The sequence below is a fragment of the Spermophilus citellus genome (genome assembly GCF_964194105.1).
Source record: "Spermophilus citellus genome assembly, chromosome: 16".
NCBI classification, from domain to species: Eukaryota; Metazoa; Chordata; class Mammalia; order Rodentia; family Sciuridae; genus Spermophilus; species Spermophilus citellus.
In genome coordinates, this window is record NC_138196.1 from 25,564,137 (window position 1) to 25,580,932 (window position 16,796).

The following is a 16,796-nucleotide window of genomic DNA, read 5'->3' on the forward strand; positions in this document are numbered from 1 at the left end:
GTAGCCCTAAGCAGAGACTGGCGCAAATCACTTTCATGGAAATGGGTTGCCAAGCTTCCAAAAAATGACAAGTTTCCTGAAATCTCAGCACACATTTTTTCACCCAATCTTGATGACACTTTCAGGTAATGATCAGTACCGCAATCCCACTTGGCTCACCTAATTTCATTCTTCTAGGTTAAACCGTTCGTTGGCAGTAACAGTTTTAATTTTTAGGTTTCACTCTGTTTTCTCCTATATGGATACATGTAGTTGGAACTCTAAATCAAACACCCCTTGTGCTAGCTCTTTGAAACTTGACACAATAAAGTAGTTCCAAGTTCTATCTCTATGGTTTGTTTCCTATTCATGTAGCCCTAAGCAGAGACTGGCGCAAATCACTTTCATGGATAGGGGTTGCCAAGCTTCCAAAAAACTACGAGTTTCCTGAAATCTCATCTCACATTTTTTCACCCAATCTTGATGACACTTTCAGGTAATGATCCGTACCGCAAACCCACTTGGCTCACCTAATTTCGTTCTTCTAGGTTAAACCGTTCATTGGCAGTAACAGTTTTAATTTTTAGGTTTCACTCTGTTTTCTCCTATATGGATACATGTAGTTGGAACTATTAATCACACACGGTTTGTGCTAGCTCTTTGAAACTTGACACAATAAAGTAGTTCCAAGTTCTATCTCTATGGTTTGTTTCCTATTGGTATAGCCCTAAGCAGAGACTGGCGCAAATCAGTTTCATGGAAAGGGGTTGCCAAGCTTCCAAAAAACTACAAGATTCATGAAATCTCAGCACAATTTTTTCACCCAATCTTGATGACACTTTCAGGTAATGATCAGTACCCCAATCCCACTTGTCTCACCAAATTTCTTTCTTCTAGGTTAAACCGTTCGTTGGCAGTAACCATTTTAAATTTTAGGTTTCACTCTGTTTTCTCCTATATGGATACATGTAGTTGGAACTCTAAATCAAACACGGTTTGTGCTAGCTCTTTGAACCTTGACACAATAAAGTAGTTCCAAGTTCTATCTCTATGATTTGTTTCCTATTGATGTAGCCCTAAGCAGAGACTGGCGCAAATCACTTTCATGGAAAGGGGTTGCAAAGCTTCCAAAAAACTACGAGTTTCATGAAATCTCAGCACACATTTTTAATCCCAAAACGGATGTCACTTTCAGGTAATGATCAGTACCCCAATCCCATTTGGCTCACCAAATTTCGTTCTTTTAGGTTAAACCGTTCGTTTACAGTAACAGTTTTAATTTTTAGGTTCACTCTGTTTTCTCCTATATGGTTACTTGTAGTTGGAACTCTAAATCAAACACGGTTTGTGCTAGCTCTTTGAAACTTGACACAATAATCTAGTTCCAAGTTCTGTCTCTATGGTTTGTTTCCTATTGATGTATCTGTAAGCAGAAACTGGCACAAATTACTTTCATGGAAAGGGGTTGCCAAGCTTCCAAAAAACTACGAGTTTCATGAAATCTCAGCACACATTTTTTCTCCCATTCCGGATGACACTTTCAGGTAATGATCAGTACCCCAATCCCACTTGTCTCACCAAATTTCGTTCTTCTAGGTTAAACCGTTCGTTGGCAGTAACCATTTTAAATTTTAGGTTTCACTCTGTTTTCTCCTATATGGATACATGTAGTTGGAACTCTAAATCAAACACGGTTTGTGCTAGCTCTTTGAAACTTGACACAATAAAGTAGTTCCAAGTTCTATCTCTATGGTTTGTTTCCTATTCATGTAGCCCTAAGCGGAGACTGGCGCAAATCACTTTCATGGAAAGGGGTTGCCAAGCTTCCAAAAAACGACGAGTTTCCTGAAATCTCAGCTCACATTTTTTCACCCAAGCCTGATGACACTTTCAGGTAATGATCAGTACCCCAATCCCACTTGGCTCACCAAATTTCTTTCTTCTAGGTTAAACTATTCGTTGGCAGTAACAGTTTTAATTTTTAGGTTTCACTCTGTTTTCTCCTATATGGATACATGTAGTTGGAACTCTAAATCAAACACGGCTTGTGCTAGCTCTTTGAAACTTGACACAATAAAGTAGTTCCAAGTTCTATCTCTATGGTTTGTTTCTTATTGATGTAGCCCTAAGCAGAGACTGGCACAAATAACTTTCATGGAAGGGGGTTGCCAAGCTTCCAAAAAACTACGAGTTTCATGAAATCTCAGCACACATTTTTTCTCCCAATCCGGATGACACTTTCAGGTAATGATCAGTACCCCAATCCCACTTGGCTCACCAAATTTCGTTCTTCTAGGTTAAACCGTTCTTTTGCAGTAACAGTTTTAATTATTAGGTTTCTCTCTGTTTATTCCTATATGGATACATGTAGTTGGAACTCTAAATCAAACACGGTTTGTGCTAACTCTTTGAAACTTGACACAATAAAGTAGTTCCAAGTTCTATCTCTATGGTTTGTTTCCTATTGATGTAGCCCTAAGCAGAGATTGGCGCAAATCCCTTTCATGGAAAGGGGTTGCGAAACTTCCAAAAAACTACGAGTTTCCTGAAATCTCAGCACACATTTTTTGACCCAATCTTAATGACACTTTCAGGTAATGATCAATACCCCAATCCCTCTTGGCTCACCAAATTTCGTTCTTCTAGGTTAAACCGTTCGTTGGCAGTAACAGTTTTAATTTTTAGGTTTCACTCTGTTTTTTCCTATATGGATACATGTAGTTGGGACTCTAAATAAAACATGGTTTGTGCTAGCTCTTGAAACTTGACACAATAATGTAGTTCCAAGTTCTATCTCTAAGGTTTGTTTCCTATTGATGTAGCCCTATGCAGAGACTGGCACAATTCACTTACATGGAAAGGGGTTGCCAAGCTTCCAAAAAACTACGAGTTTCCTGAAATCTCAGCACACATTTTTTCACCCAATCTTGATGACACTTTCAGTTAATGATCTGTACCCCGATCCCACTTGGCTCACCAAATTTCGTTCTTCTAGGTTGAACCGTTCATTGGCAATAACAGTTTTAATTTTTAGGTTTCACTCTGTTTTCTTCTATATGGATTCATGTAGTTGGAACACTAAATCAAACATGGTTTGTGCTAGCTCTTTGAAACATGATACAATAAAGTAGTTCCAAGTTCTATCTCTATGGTTTGTTTCCTATTAATGTAGCCCTAAGCGGAGACTGGCGCAAATCACTTTCATGGAAAGGGGTTGCCAAGCTTCCAAAAAACGACGAGTTTCCTGAAATCTCAGCTCACATTTTTTACCCAAGCTTGATGACACTTTCAGGTAATGATCCGTACCGCAAACCCACTTGGCTCACCTAATATCGTTCTTCTAGGTTAAACCGTTCATTGGCAGTAACAGTTTTAATTTTTAGGTTTCACTCTGTTTTCTCCTGTATGGATACATGTAGTTGGAACTCTAAATCAAACATGGTTTGTGCTAGCTCTTTGAAACTTGACACAATAAAGTAGTTCCAAGTTCTATCTCTATGTTTTGTTTCCTATCGATGTAGCCCTAAGCAGAGACTGGCGCAAATCACTTTCATGGAAAGGGGTTGCCAAGCTTCCAAAAAACTACGAGTTTCCTGAAATCTCAGCACACATTTTTTCACCCAATCCGGATGACATTTTCAGCTAATGATCAGTACCGCAATCCCACTTGGCTCACCAAATATCATTCTTCTAGGTTAAACCGTTCGTTGGCAGTAACAGTTAAAAATTTTAGGTTTCGCTCTGTTTTCTCCTATATGGATACATGTAGTTGTAACTCTAAATCAAACACGGTTTGTGCTAGCTCTTTGAAACTTGACACAATAAAGTAGTTCCAAGTTCTATCTCTATGGTTTGTTTCCTATTGATGTAGCCCTAAGCAGAGACTGGCGCAAATCATTTTCATGGAAAGGGGTTGCACAGCTTCCAAAAAACTACGAGTTTCCTGAAATCTCAGCACACACTTTTTCACCCAATCTTGATGAAACTTTCAGGTAATGATCAGTACCGCAATCCCACTTGGCAAATCAAATTTCGTTCTTCTAGGTTAAACCGTTCGTTGACAGTAACAGTTTTAATTTTTAGGTTTCACTCTGTTTTCTCCTATATGGATATATGTAGTTGGAACTCTAAATCAAACAGGGTTTGTGCTAGCTCTTTGAAACTTGACACAATAAAGTAGTTCCAAGTTCTATCTCTATGGTTTCTTTCCTATTGATGTAGCCCTAAGCAGAGACTGGCGCAATTCACTTACATGAAAAGGGGTTGCCAAGCTTCCAAAAAACTACGAGTTTCCTGAAATCTCAGCACACATTTTTTCACTTAATCCGGATGACACTTTCAGGTAATGATCAGTACCCCAATCCCACTTGGCTCACCAAATTTCATTCTTCTAGGTTAAACAGTTCGTTGGCAGTAACAGTTTTAATTTTTAGGTTTCACTCTGTTTTCTCCTATATGGATACATGTAGTTGGAACATTAAATCAAATACGGTTTGTGCTAGCTTTTTGAAACTTGACACAATAAAGTAGTTCCAAGTTCTATCTCTATGGTTTGTTTCCTATTGATGTAGCCCTAAGCAGAGACTGGCGCAAATTACTTTCATGGACGTGGGTTGCCAAGCTTCCAAAAAACTACGAGTTTCATGAAATCTCAGCACACAATTTTTCTCCCAATCAGGATGACACTTTCAGGTAATGATCAGTACCGCAATCCCACTTGGCTCACCAAATTTCATTCTTCTAGGTTAAACCGTTCGTTGACAGTAACAGTTATAATTTTTAGGTTTCACTCTGTTTTCTCCTATATGGATACATGTAGTTGGAACTCTAAATCAAACACGGTTTGTGCTAGCTCTTTGAAACTTGACACAATAAAGTAGTTCCAAGTTCTATCTCTATGGTTTGTTTTCTATTGATGTAGCCCTACGCGGAGACTGGCGCAAATCACTTTCATGGAAAGGGGTTGCCAAGCTTCCAAAAAACTACGAGTTTCCTGAAATCTCAGCACACATTTTTTCACCCAAACTTGATGACACTTTCAGTTAATAATCAGTACCCCAATCCCACTTGGCTCACCAAATTTCGTTCTTCTAGGTTAAACCGTTCGTTGGCAATAACAGTTTTAATTTTTAGGTTTCACTCTGTTTTCTCCAATATGGATACATGTATTTGGAACTCTAAATCAAACACGGTTTGTGCTAGCTCTTTGAAACTTGACACAATAAAGTAGTTCCAAGTTCTATCTCTATGGTTTGTTTCCTATTCATGTAGCCCTAAGCAGAGACTGGCGCAAATCACTTTCATGGAAAGGGGTTGACAAGCTTCCAAAAAACTACGAGTTTCCTGAAATCTCATCTCACATTTTTTCACCCAAGCTTGATGACACTTTCAGGTAATGATCCGTACCGCAAACCCACTTGGCTCACCTAATTTCGTTCTTCTAGGTTAAACCGTTCATTGGCAGTAACAGTTTTAATTTTTAGGTTTCACTCTGTTTTCTCCTATATGGATACATGTAGTTGGAACTCTAAATCAAACACGGTTTGTGATAGCTCTTTGAAACTTGACACAATAAAGTAGTTCCAAGTTCTATCTCTATGCTTTGTTTCCTATCGATGTAGCCCTAAGCAGAGACTGGCGCAAATCACTTTCATGGACGTGGGTTGCCAAGCTTCCAAAAAACTACGAGTTTCATGAAATCTCAGCACACAATTTTTCTCCCAATCAGGATGACACTTTCAGCTAATGATCAGTACCGCAATCCCACTTGGCTCACCAAATATCATTCTTCTAGGTTAAACCGTTCGTTGGCAGTAACAGTTATACATTTTAGGTTTCGCTCTGTTTTCTCCTATATGGATACATGTAGTTGGAACTCTAAATCAAACACGGTTTGTGCTAGCTCTTTGAAACTTGACACAATAAAGTAGTTCCAAGTTCTATCTCTATGGTTTGTTTCCTATTGATGTAGCCCTAAGCAGAGACTGGCGCAAATCATTTTCATGGAAAGGGGTTGCACAGCTTCCAAAAAACTACGAGTTTCCTGAAATCTCAGCACACACTTTTTCACCCAATCTTGATGAAACTTTCAGGTAATGATCAGTACCGCAATCCCACTTGGCAAATTAAATTTCGTTCTTCTAGGTTAAACCGTTCGTTGACAGTAACAGTTTTAATTTTTAGGTTTCACTCTGTTTTCTCCTATATGGATATATGTAGTTGGAACTCTAAATCAAACACGGTTTGTGCTAGCTCTTTGAAACTTGACACAATAAAGTAGTTCCAAGTTCTATCTCTATGGTTTCTTTCCTATTGATGTAGCCCTAAGCAGAGACTGGCGCAATTCACTTACATGAAAAGGGGTTGCCAAGCTTCCAAAAAACTACGAGTTTCTTGAAATCTCAGCACACATTTTTTCACTTAATCCGGATGACACTTTCAGGTAATGATCAGTACCCCAATCCCACTTGGCTCACCAAATTTCATTCTTCTAGGTTAAACAGTTCGTTGGCAGTAACAGTTTTAATTTTTAGATTTCACTCTGTTTTCTCCTATATGGATACATGTAGTTGGAACATTAAATCAAATACGGTTTGTGCTAGCTCTTTGAAACTTGACACAATAAAGTAGTTCCAAGTTCTATCTCTATGGTTTGTTTCCTATTGATGTAGCCCTAAGCAGAGACTGGCGCAAATTACTTTCATGGACGTGGGTTGCCAAGCTTCCAAAAAACTACGAGTTTCATGAAATCTCAGCACACATTTTTAATCCCAAAACGGATGTCACTTTCAGGTAATGATCAGTAACCCAATCCCACTTGGCTCACCGAATTTCGTTCTTCTAGGTTAAACCGTTCGTTTACATTAACAGTTTTAATTTTTAGGTTTCACTCTGTTTTCTCCCATATGGATACTTGTAGTTGGAAATCTAAATCAAACACGGTTTGTGCTAGCTCTTTGAAACTTGACACAATAATGTAGTTCCAAGTTCTATATCTATGGTTTGTTTCCTATTGATGTAGCTGTAAGCAGCAACTGGCACAAATTACTTTCATGGAAAGGGGTTGCCAAGCTTCCAAAAAACTATGAGTTTCATGAAATCTCAGCACACATTTTTTCTCCCAATCCGGATGACACTTTCAGGTAATGATCAGTACCAAAATCCCACTTGGCTGACCAAATTTTGTTCTTCTAGGTTAAACCGTTCGTTGGCAGTAACAGTTTTAGTTTTTAGGTTTCACTCTGTTTTCTCCTATATGGATACATGAAGTTGGAACTCTAAATCACACACGGTTTGTGCTAGCTCTTTGAAACTTGACACAATAAAGTAGTTCCAAGTTCTATCGCTATGGTGTGTTTCGTATTGATGTAGCCCTACGCAGTCACTGGCGCAATTCACTTTCATGGAAAGGGGTTGCCAAGCTTCCAAAAAACTACGAGTTTCCTGAAATCTCAGCACACATTTTTTCACCCAATCTTGATGACACTTTCAGGTAATGATCAGTACCCCAATCCAACTTGGCTCACCAAATTTCCTTCTTCTAGGTTAAACCGTTCGTTGGCAGTAACAGTTTTAATTTTTAGGTTTCACTCTGTTTTCTCCTATATGGATACATGTATTTGGAACTCTTAATCAAACACGGTTTGTGCTAGCTCTTTGAATCTTGACACAATAAAGTAGTTCCAAGTTCTATCTCTATGGTTTGTTTCCTATTGATGTAGCCCTAAGCAGAGACTGGCGCAAATCACTTTCATGGAAAGGGGTTGCAAAGCTTCCAAAAAACTACGAGTTTCCTCAAATCTCAGCACACATTTTTTCACCCAATCCGGATGACACTTTCAGGTAATGATCAGTACCCCAATCCCACTTGGCTCACCAAATTTCATTCTTCTAGGTTAAACAGTTCGTTGGCAGTAACAGTTTTAATTTTTAGGTTTCACTCTGTTTTCTCCTATATGGATACATGTAGTTGGAACATTAAATCAAACACGGTTTGTGCTATCTCTTTGAAACTTGACACAATAAAGTAGTTCCAAGTTCTATCTCTATGGTTTGTTTCCTATTGATGTAGCCCTAAGCAGAGACTGGCGCAAATTACTTTCATGAACGTGGGTTGCCAAGCTTCCAAAAAACTACGAGTTTCATGAAATCTCAGCACACAATTTTTCTCCCAATCAGGATGACACTTTCAGGTAATGATCAGTACCCCAATCCCACTTGGCTCACCAAATTTCATTCTTCTAGGTTAAACTGTTCGTTGACAGTAACAGTTTTAATTTTTAGGTTTCACTCTGTTTTCTCCTATATGGATACATGTAATTGGAACTCTAAATCAAACACGGTTTGTGCTAGCTCTTTGAAACTTGACACAATAAAGTAGTTCCAAGGTCTATCTCTATGGTTTGTTTCCTATTGATGTAGACCTAAGCAGAGACTGGCGCAAATCACTTTCATGGAAAGTGGTTGCCAAGCTTCCAAAAAATTACGAGTTTCCTGAAATCACAGCACACATTTTTTCACCCAATCTGGAGGACACTTCAGGTAATGATCAGTACCCCAATCCCACTTGGCTCACCAAATTTCATTCTTCTAGGTTAAACAGTTCGTTGGCAGTAACAGTTTTAATTTTTAGGTTTCACTCTGTTTTCTCCTATATGGATACATGTAGTTGGAACTCTAAATCAAACACGGTTTGTGCTAGCTCTTTGAAACTTGACACAATAAAGTAGTTCCAAGTTCTATCTCTATGGTTTGTTTCCGATTGATGTAGCCCTAAGCAGAGACTGGCACAAATTACTTTCATGGACGTGGGTTGCCAAGCTTCCAAAAAACTACGAGTTTCATGAAATCTCAGCACACAATTTTTCTCCCAATCAGGATGACACTTTCAGGTAATGATCAGTACCCCAATCCCACTTGGCTCACCAAATTTCATTCTTCTAGGTTAAACCGTTCGTTGACAGTAACAGTTTTTATTTTTAGGTTTCACTCTGTTTTCTCCTATATGGATACATGTAGTTGGAACTCTAAATCAAACATGGTTTGTGCTAGCTCTTTGAAACTTGACACAATAAAGTAGTTCCAAGTTCTATCTCTATGGTTTCTTTCCTATGGATGTAGCCCTAAGCAGAGACTGGTGCAAATCACTTTCATGGAAAGTGGTTGCCAAGCTTCCAAAAAACTACGAGTTTCCTAAAATCACAGCACACATTTTTTCACCCAATCTTGATGAAACTTTCAGGTAGTGATCAGTACCAAAATCCCACTTGGCTCACAAAATTTTGGTCTTCTAGGATAAACCGTTCGTTGGCAGTAACAGTTTTAATTTTCAGGTTTCACTCTGTTTTCTCCTATATGGATACATGTAGTTGGAACTGTAAATCACACACGGTTTGTGCTAGCTCTTTGAAACATGACACAATAAAGTAGTTCCAAGTTCTATCTCTATGGTTTGTTTCCTATTGATGTAGCCCTACGCAGACACTGGCGCAATTCACTTTCATGGAAAGGGGTTGCCAAGCTTCAAAAAACTACGAGTTTCCTGAAATCTCAGCACACATTTTTTCACCCAATCTTGATGACACTTTCAGGTAATGATCAGTACCCCAATCCCACTTGGCTCACTAAATTTCGTTCTTCTAGGTTAAACCGTTCTTTTGCAGTAACAGTTTTAATTATTAGGTTTCACTCTGTTTATTCCTATATGGATACATGTAGTTGGAACTCTAAATCAAACACGGTTTGTGCTAACTCTTTGAAACTTGACACAATAAAGTAGTTCCAAGTTCTATGTCTATGGTTTGTTTCCTATTGGTGTAGCCCTAAGCAGAGACTGGCGCAAATCACTTTCATGGAAAGGGGTTGCAAAGCTTCCAAAAAACTACGAGTTTCATGAAATCTCAGCACACATTTTTAATCCCAAACCGGATGTCACTTTCAGGTAATGATCAGTACCCCAATCCCACTTGGCTCACCAAATTTCGTTCTTCTAGGTTAAACCGTTCGTTTACAGTAACAGTTTTAATTTTTAGGTTTCACTCTGTTTTCTCCTATATGGATACTTGTAGTTGGAACTCTAAATCAAACACGGTTTGTGCTAGCTCTTTAAAACTTGACACAATAAAGTAGTTCCAAGTTCTATCTCTATGGTTTCTTTCCTATGGATGTAGCCCTAAGCAGAGACTGGTGCAAATCACTTTCATGGAAAGTGGTTGCCAAGCTTCCAAAAAACTACGAGTTTCCTGAAATCACAGCACACATTTTTTCACCCAATCTTGATGAAACTTTCAGGTAATGATCAGTACCAAAATCCCACTTGGCTCACCAAATTTTGTTCTTCTAGGATAAACCGTTCGTTGGCAGTAACAGTTTTAATTTTTAGGTTTCACTCTGTTTTCTCCTATATGGATACATGTAGTTGGAACTGTAAATCAGACACGGTTTGTGCTAGCTCTTTGAAACTTGACACAATAAAGTAGTTCCAAGTTCTATCTCTATGGTTTGTTTCCTATTGATGTAGCCCTACGCAGACACTGGCGCAATTCACTTTCATGGAAAGGGGTTGCCAAGCTTCAAAAAACTACGAGTTTCCTGAAATCTCAGCACACATTTTTTCACCCAATCTTGATGACACTTTCAGGTAATGATCAGTACCGCAATCCCACTTGGCTCACCAAATTTCGTTCTTCTAGCTTAAACCGTTCTTTTGCAGTAACAGTTTTAATTATTAGGTTTCACTCTGTTTATTCCTATATGGATACATGTAGTTGGAACTCTAAATCAAACACGGTTTGTGCTAACTCTTTGAAACTTGACACAATAAAGTATTTCCAAGTTCTATGTCTATGGTTTGTTTCCTATTGGTGTAGCCCTAAGCAGAGACTGGCGCAAATCACTTTCATGGAAAGGGGTTGCAATGCTTCCAAAAAACTACGAGTTTCATGAAATCTCAGCACACATTTTTAATCCCAAAACGGATGTCACTTTAGGGTAATGATCAGTACCCCAATCCCACTTGGCTCTCCAAATTTCGTTCTTCTAGGATAAACCGTTCGTTTACAGTAACAGTTTTAATTTTTAGGTTTCACTCTGTTTTCTCCTATATGGATACTTGTAGTTGGAACTCTAAATCAAACACGGTTTGTGCTAGCTCTTTGAAACTTGACACAATAATGTAGTTCCAAGTTCTATCTCTATGGTTTCTTTCCTATGGATGTAGCCCTAAGCAGAGACTGGTGCAAATCACTTTCATGGAAAGTGGTTGCCAAGCTTCCAAAAAACTACGAGTTTCCTGAAATCACAGCACACATTTTTTCACCCAATCTTGATGAAACTTTCAGGTAATGATCAGTACCAAAATCCCACTTGGCTCACCAAATTTTGTTCTTCTAGGATAAACCGTTCGTTGGCAGTAACAGTTTTAATTATTAGGTTTCACTCTGTTTATTCCTATATGGATACATGTAGTTGGAACTCTAAATCAAACACGGTTTGCGCTAACTCTTTGAAACTTGACACAATAAAGTATCCTAGTTCTATCTCTATGGTTTCTTTCCTATTGATGTAGCCCTACGCAGAGACCGGCGCAAATCACTTTCATGGAAAGGGGTTGCGAAGCTTCCAAAAAACTACGAGTTTCCTGAAATCTCAGCACACATTTTTTCAACCAATCTTGATGACACTTTCAGGTCATGGTCAGTACCCCAATCCCACTTGGCTCACCAAATTAGGTTCTTCTAGGTTAAACCGTTCGTTGGCAGTAACAGTTTTAATTTTTAGGTTTCACTCTGTTTTCTCCTATATGGATACTTGTAGTTGGAACTCTAAATCAAACACGGTTTGTGCTATCTCTTTGAAACTTGACACAATTATATAGTTCCAAGTTCTATCTCTATGGTTTGTTTCCTATTGATGTAGCTGTAAGCAGCAACTGGCACAAATTACTTACATGGAAAGGGGTTGCCAAGCTTCCAAAAATCTACGAGTTTCATGAAATCTCAGCACACATTTTTTCTCCCAATCCGGATGACACTTTCATATAATGATCAGTACCCCAATCCCTTTTGGCTCACCAAATTTCGTTCTTCTAGGTTAAACACTTTGTTGACAGTAACAATTTAATTTTTAGGTTTCACTCTGTTTTCTCCTATATGGATACATGTAGTTGGAATTCTAAATCAAACACGGTTTGTGCTAGCTCTTTGAAACTTGACACAATAAAGTAGTTCCAAGTTCTATCTCTATGGTTTGTTTCCTATTGATGTAGCCCTAAGAAGAGACTGGCGCAAATCACTTTCATGGAATGGGGTTGCCAAGCTTCCAAAAAACTACGAGTTTCCTGAAACCTCAGCACACATTTTTTCACCCAATCCGGATGACACTTTCAGGTAATGATCAGTACCCCAATCCCACTTGGCTCACCAAATTTCGTTCTTCTAGGGTAAACTGTTCGTTGGCAGTAACAGTTTTAATTTTTAGGTTTCACTCTGTTTTCTCCTATATGGATACATGTAGTTGGAACTCTAAATCAAACACGGTTTGTGCTAGCTCTTTGAAACTTGACACAATAAAGTAGTTCCGAGTTCTATCTCTATGGTTTGTTTCCCATTGATGTAGCCCTAAGCAGAGACCGGCACAAATCACTTTCATGGAAAGAAGTTGCCAAGCTTCCAAATGACTACGCGTTTCCTGAAATCTCAGCACACATTTTTTCACCCAATCTTCATGACACTTTCAGGTAATGATCATACCCCAATCCCACCTGGCTCACGAAATTTCGTTCTTCTAGTTTAAACCGTTCGTTGGCAGTAACAGTTTTAATTTTTAGGTTTCCCTCTGTTTTCTCCTATATGGATACATGTAGTTGGAACTCTAAATCAAACACGGTTTGTGCTAGATCTTTGAAACTTGACACAATATAGTAGTTCCAAGTTCTATCTCTATGCTTTGTTTCCTATTGATGTAGCAATAAGCAGAGACTGGCGCAAATCACTTTCATGGAAAGGGGTTGCCAAGCTTCCAAAAAACTATGTTTCCTGAAATCTCAGCACACATTTTTTCACCCAATCCGGATGATACTTTCAGCTAATGATCAGTACCGCAATCCCACTTGGATCACCAAATATCATTCTTCTAGGTTAAACCGTTCCTTGGCAGTAACAGTTATAAATTTTAGGTCTCGCTCTGTTTTCTCCTATATGGATACATGTAGTTGGAACTCTAAATCAAACACGGTTTGTGCTAGCTCTTTGAAACTTGACACAATAAAGTAGTTCCAAGTTCTATCTCTATGGTTTGTTTCCTATTGATGTAGCCCTAAGCAGAGACCGGCGCAAATCACTTTCATGGAAAGAAGTTGCCAAGCTTCCAAATAACTACGAGTTTCCTGAAATCTCAGCACACATTTTTTCACCCAATCTTCATGACACTTTCAGGTAATGATCATACCCCAATCCCACCTGGCTCACGAAATTTCGCTCTTCTAGGTTAAACCGTTCGTTGGCAGTAACAGTTTTAATTTTTAGGTTTCACTCTGTTTTCTCCTATATGGATACTTGTAGTTGGAACTCTAAATCAAACACGGTTTGTGCTAGCTCTTTGAAACTTGACACAATAAAGTAGTTCCAAGTTCTATCTCTATGGTTTCTTTCCTATTGATGTAGCCCTCAGCAGAGACTGGCGCAAATCACTTTCATGGAAAGGGGTTGCAAAGCTTCCAAAAAACTACGAGTTTCCTGAAATCTCAGCACACATTTTTTCACCCAATCTTGATGACACTTTCAGGTAATGATCACTACCCCAATCCCACTTGGCTCACCAAATTTCGTTCTTCTAGTTTAAACCGTTCGTTGGCAGTAACAGTTTAAATTTTTAGGTTTCACTCTGTTTTCTACTATATGGTTACATGTATTTGGAACTCTAAATCAAACACGGTTTGTGCTACCTCTTTGAAACTTGACACAATAAAGTAGTTCCAAGTTCTATCTCTATGGTTTGTTTCCTATTGATGTAGCCCTAAGCAGAGACTGGCGCAAATCACTTTCATGGAAAGGGGTTGCAAAGCTTCCAAAAAACTATGAGTTTCATGAAATCTCAGCACACATTTTTAATCCCAAAACGGATGTCACTTTCAAGTAATGATCAGTACCCCAATCCCACTTGGCTCACCAAATTTCGTTCTTCTAGGATAAACCGTTCTTTTGCAGTAACAGTTTTAATTATTAGGTTTCACTCTGTTTATTCCTATATGGATACATGTAGTTGGAACTCTAATCAAACACGGTTTGTGCTAGCTCTTTGAAACTTGACACAATAAAGTAGTTCCAAGTTCTATCTCTATGGTTTGTTTCCTGTTGATGTAGCCCTACGCAGACACTGTCGCAATTCACTTTCATGGAAAGGGGTTGCCAAGCTTCCAAAAAACTACGAGTTTCCTGAAATCACAGCACACATTTTTTCACCCAATCTTGATGACACTTTCAGTTAATGATCAGTACCCCAATCCCACTTGGCTCACCAAATTTCGTTCTTCTAGGTTAAACCGTTCGTTGGCAGTAACAGTTTTAATTTTTAGGTTTCACTCTGTTTTCTCCTATATGGATACATGTATTTGGAACTCTAAATCAAACACGGTTTTTGCTAGCTCTTTGAAACTTGACACAATAATCTAGTTCCAAGTTCTATCTCTATGGTTTGTTTCCTATTGTTGTAGCTGTAAGCAGAAACTGGCTTAAATTACTTTCATGGAAAGGGGTTGCCAAGCTTCCAAAAAACTACTAGTTTCATGAAATCTCAGCACACATTTTTTCTCCCAATCCGGATGACACTTTCAGGTAATGATCAGTACCCCAATCCCTTTTGGCTCACCAAATTTCGTTCTTCTAGGTTAAACCATTCGTTGACAGTAACAGTTTTAATTTTTAGGTTTCACTCTGTTTTCTCCTATATGGATACATGTAGTTGGAACTCTAAATCTAACACGGTTTGTGCTAGCTCTTTGAAACATGACACAATAAAGTACTTCCAAGTTCTATCTCTATGGTTTGTTTCCTATTGATGTAGCCCTAAGCAGAGACTGACGCAAATCACTTTCATGGAAAGGGGTTGCCAAGCTTTCAAAAAACTACGAGTTTCCTGAAATCTCAGCACACATTTTTTCACCCAATCTGGATGACACTTTCAGGTAATGATCAGTACCCCAATCCCATTTGGCTCACCAAATTTCATTCTTCTAGGTTAAACAGTTCGTTGGCAGTAACAGTTTTAATTTTTAGGTTTCACTCTGTTTTCTCCTATATGGATACATGTAGTTGGAACATTAAATCAAACACGGTTTGTGCTAGCTCTTTGAAACTTGACACAACAAAGTAGTTCCAAGTTCTATCTCTATGGTTTGTTTCCTGTTGATGTAGCCCTAAGCAGAGAGTGGCGCAAATTACTTTCATGGACGTGGGTTGCCAAGCTTCCAAAAAACTACGAGTTTCATGAAATCTAAGCACACAATTTTTCTCCAAATCAGGATGACACTTTCAGGTAATGATCAGTACCCCAATCCCACTTGGCTCACCAAATTTCATTCTTCTAGGTTAAACCATTCGTTGACAGTAACAGTTTTAATTTTTAGGTTTCACTCTGTTTTCTCCAATATGGATACATGTAGTTGGAGCTGTAAATCACACACGGTTTGTGCTAGCTCTTTGAAACTTGACACAATAAAGTAGTTCCAAGTTCTATCTCTATGGTTTGTTTCCTGTTGATGTAGCCCTACGCAGACACTGTCGCAATTCACTTTCATGGAAAGGGGTTGCCAAGCTTCCAAAAAACTACGAGTTTCCTGAAATCTCAGCACACATTTTTTCACCCAATCTTGATGACACTTTCTGTTAATGATCAGTACCCCAATCCCACTTGGCTCACCAAATTTCGTTCTTCTAGGTTAAACCGTTCGTTGGCAGTAACAGTTTTAATTTTAGGTTTCACTCTGTTTTCTCCTATATGGATACATGTATTTGGAACTCTAAATCAAACACGGTTTTTGCTAGCTCTTTGAAACTTGACACAATAATGTAGTTCCAAGTTCTATCTCTATGGTTTCTTTCCTATTGATGTAGCTGTAAGCAGAAACTGGCACAAACTACTTTCATGGAAAGGGGTTGCCAAGCCTCCAAAAAACTACGAGTTTCATGAAATCTCAGCACACATTTTTAATCCCAAAACGGATGTCACTTTCAGGTAATGATCAGTACCCCAATCCCACTTGGCTCACCAAATTTCGTTCTTCTAGGATAAACCGTTCTTTTGCAGTAACAGTTTTCATTATTAGGTTTCACTCTGTTTATTCCTATATGGATACATGTAGTTGGAACTCTAATCAAACACGGTTTGTGCTAGCTCTTTGAAACTTGACACAATAAAGTAGTTCCAAGTTCTATCTCTATGGTTTGTTTCCTATTGATGTAGCCCTAAGCAGAGACTGGCGCAAATCACTTTCATGGAAAGGGGTTGCAAAGCTTCCAAAAAACTACGAGTTTCCTGAAATCTCAGCACACATTTTTTCACCCAATCTTGATGACACTTTCAGGTAATGATCAGTACCCCAATCGCATTTGGCTCACCAAATTTCGTTCTTCTAGGTTAAACCGTTCTTTGACAGTAACAGTTTTAATTTTTAGGTTTCACTCTGTTTTCTCCTATATGGATACATGTAGTTGGAACTCTAAATCAAACACGGTTTGTGCTAGCTCTTTGAAACTTGACACAATTAAGTAGTTCCAAGTTCTATCTCTATGGTTTGTTTCCTATTGATGTAGCCCTAAGTA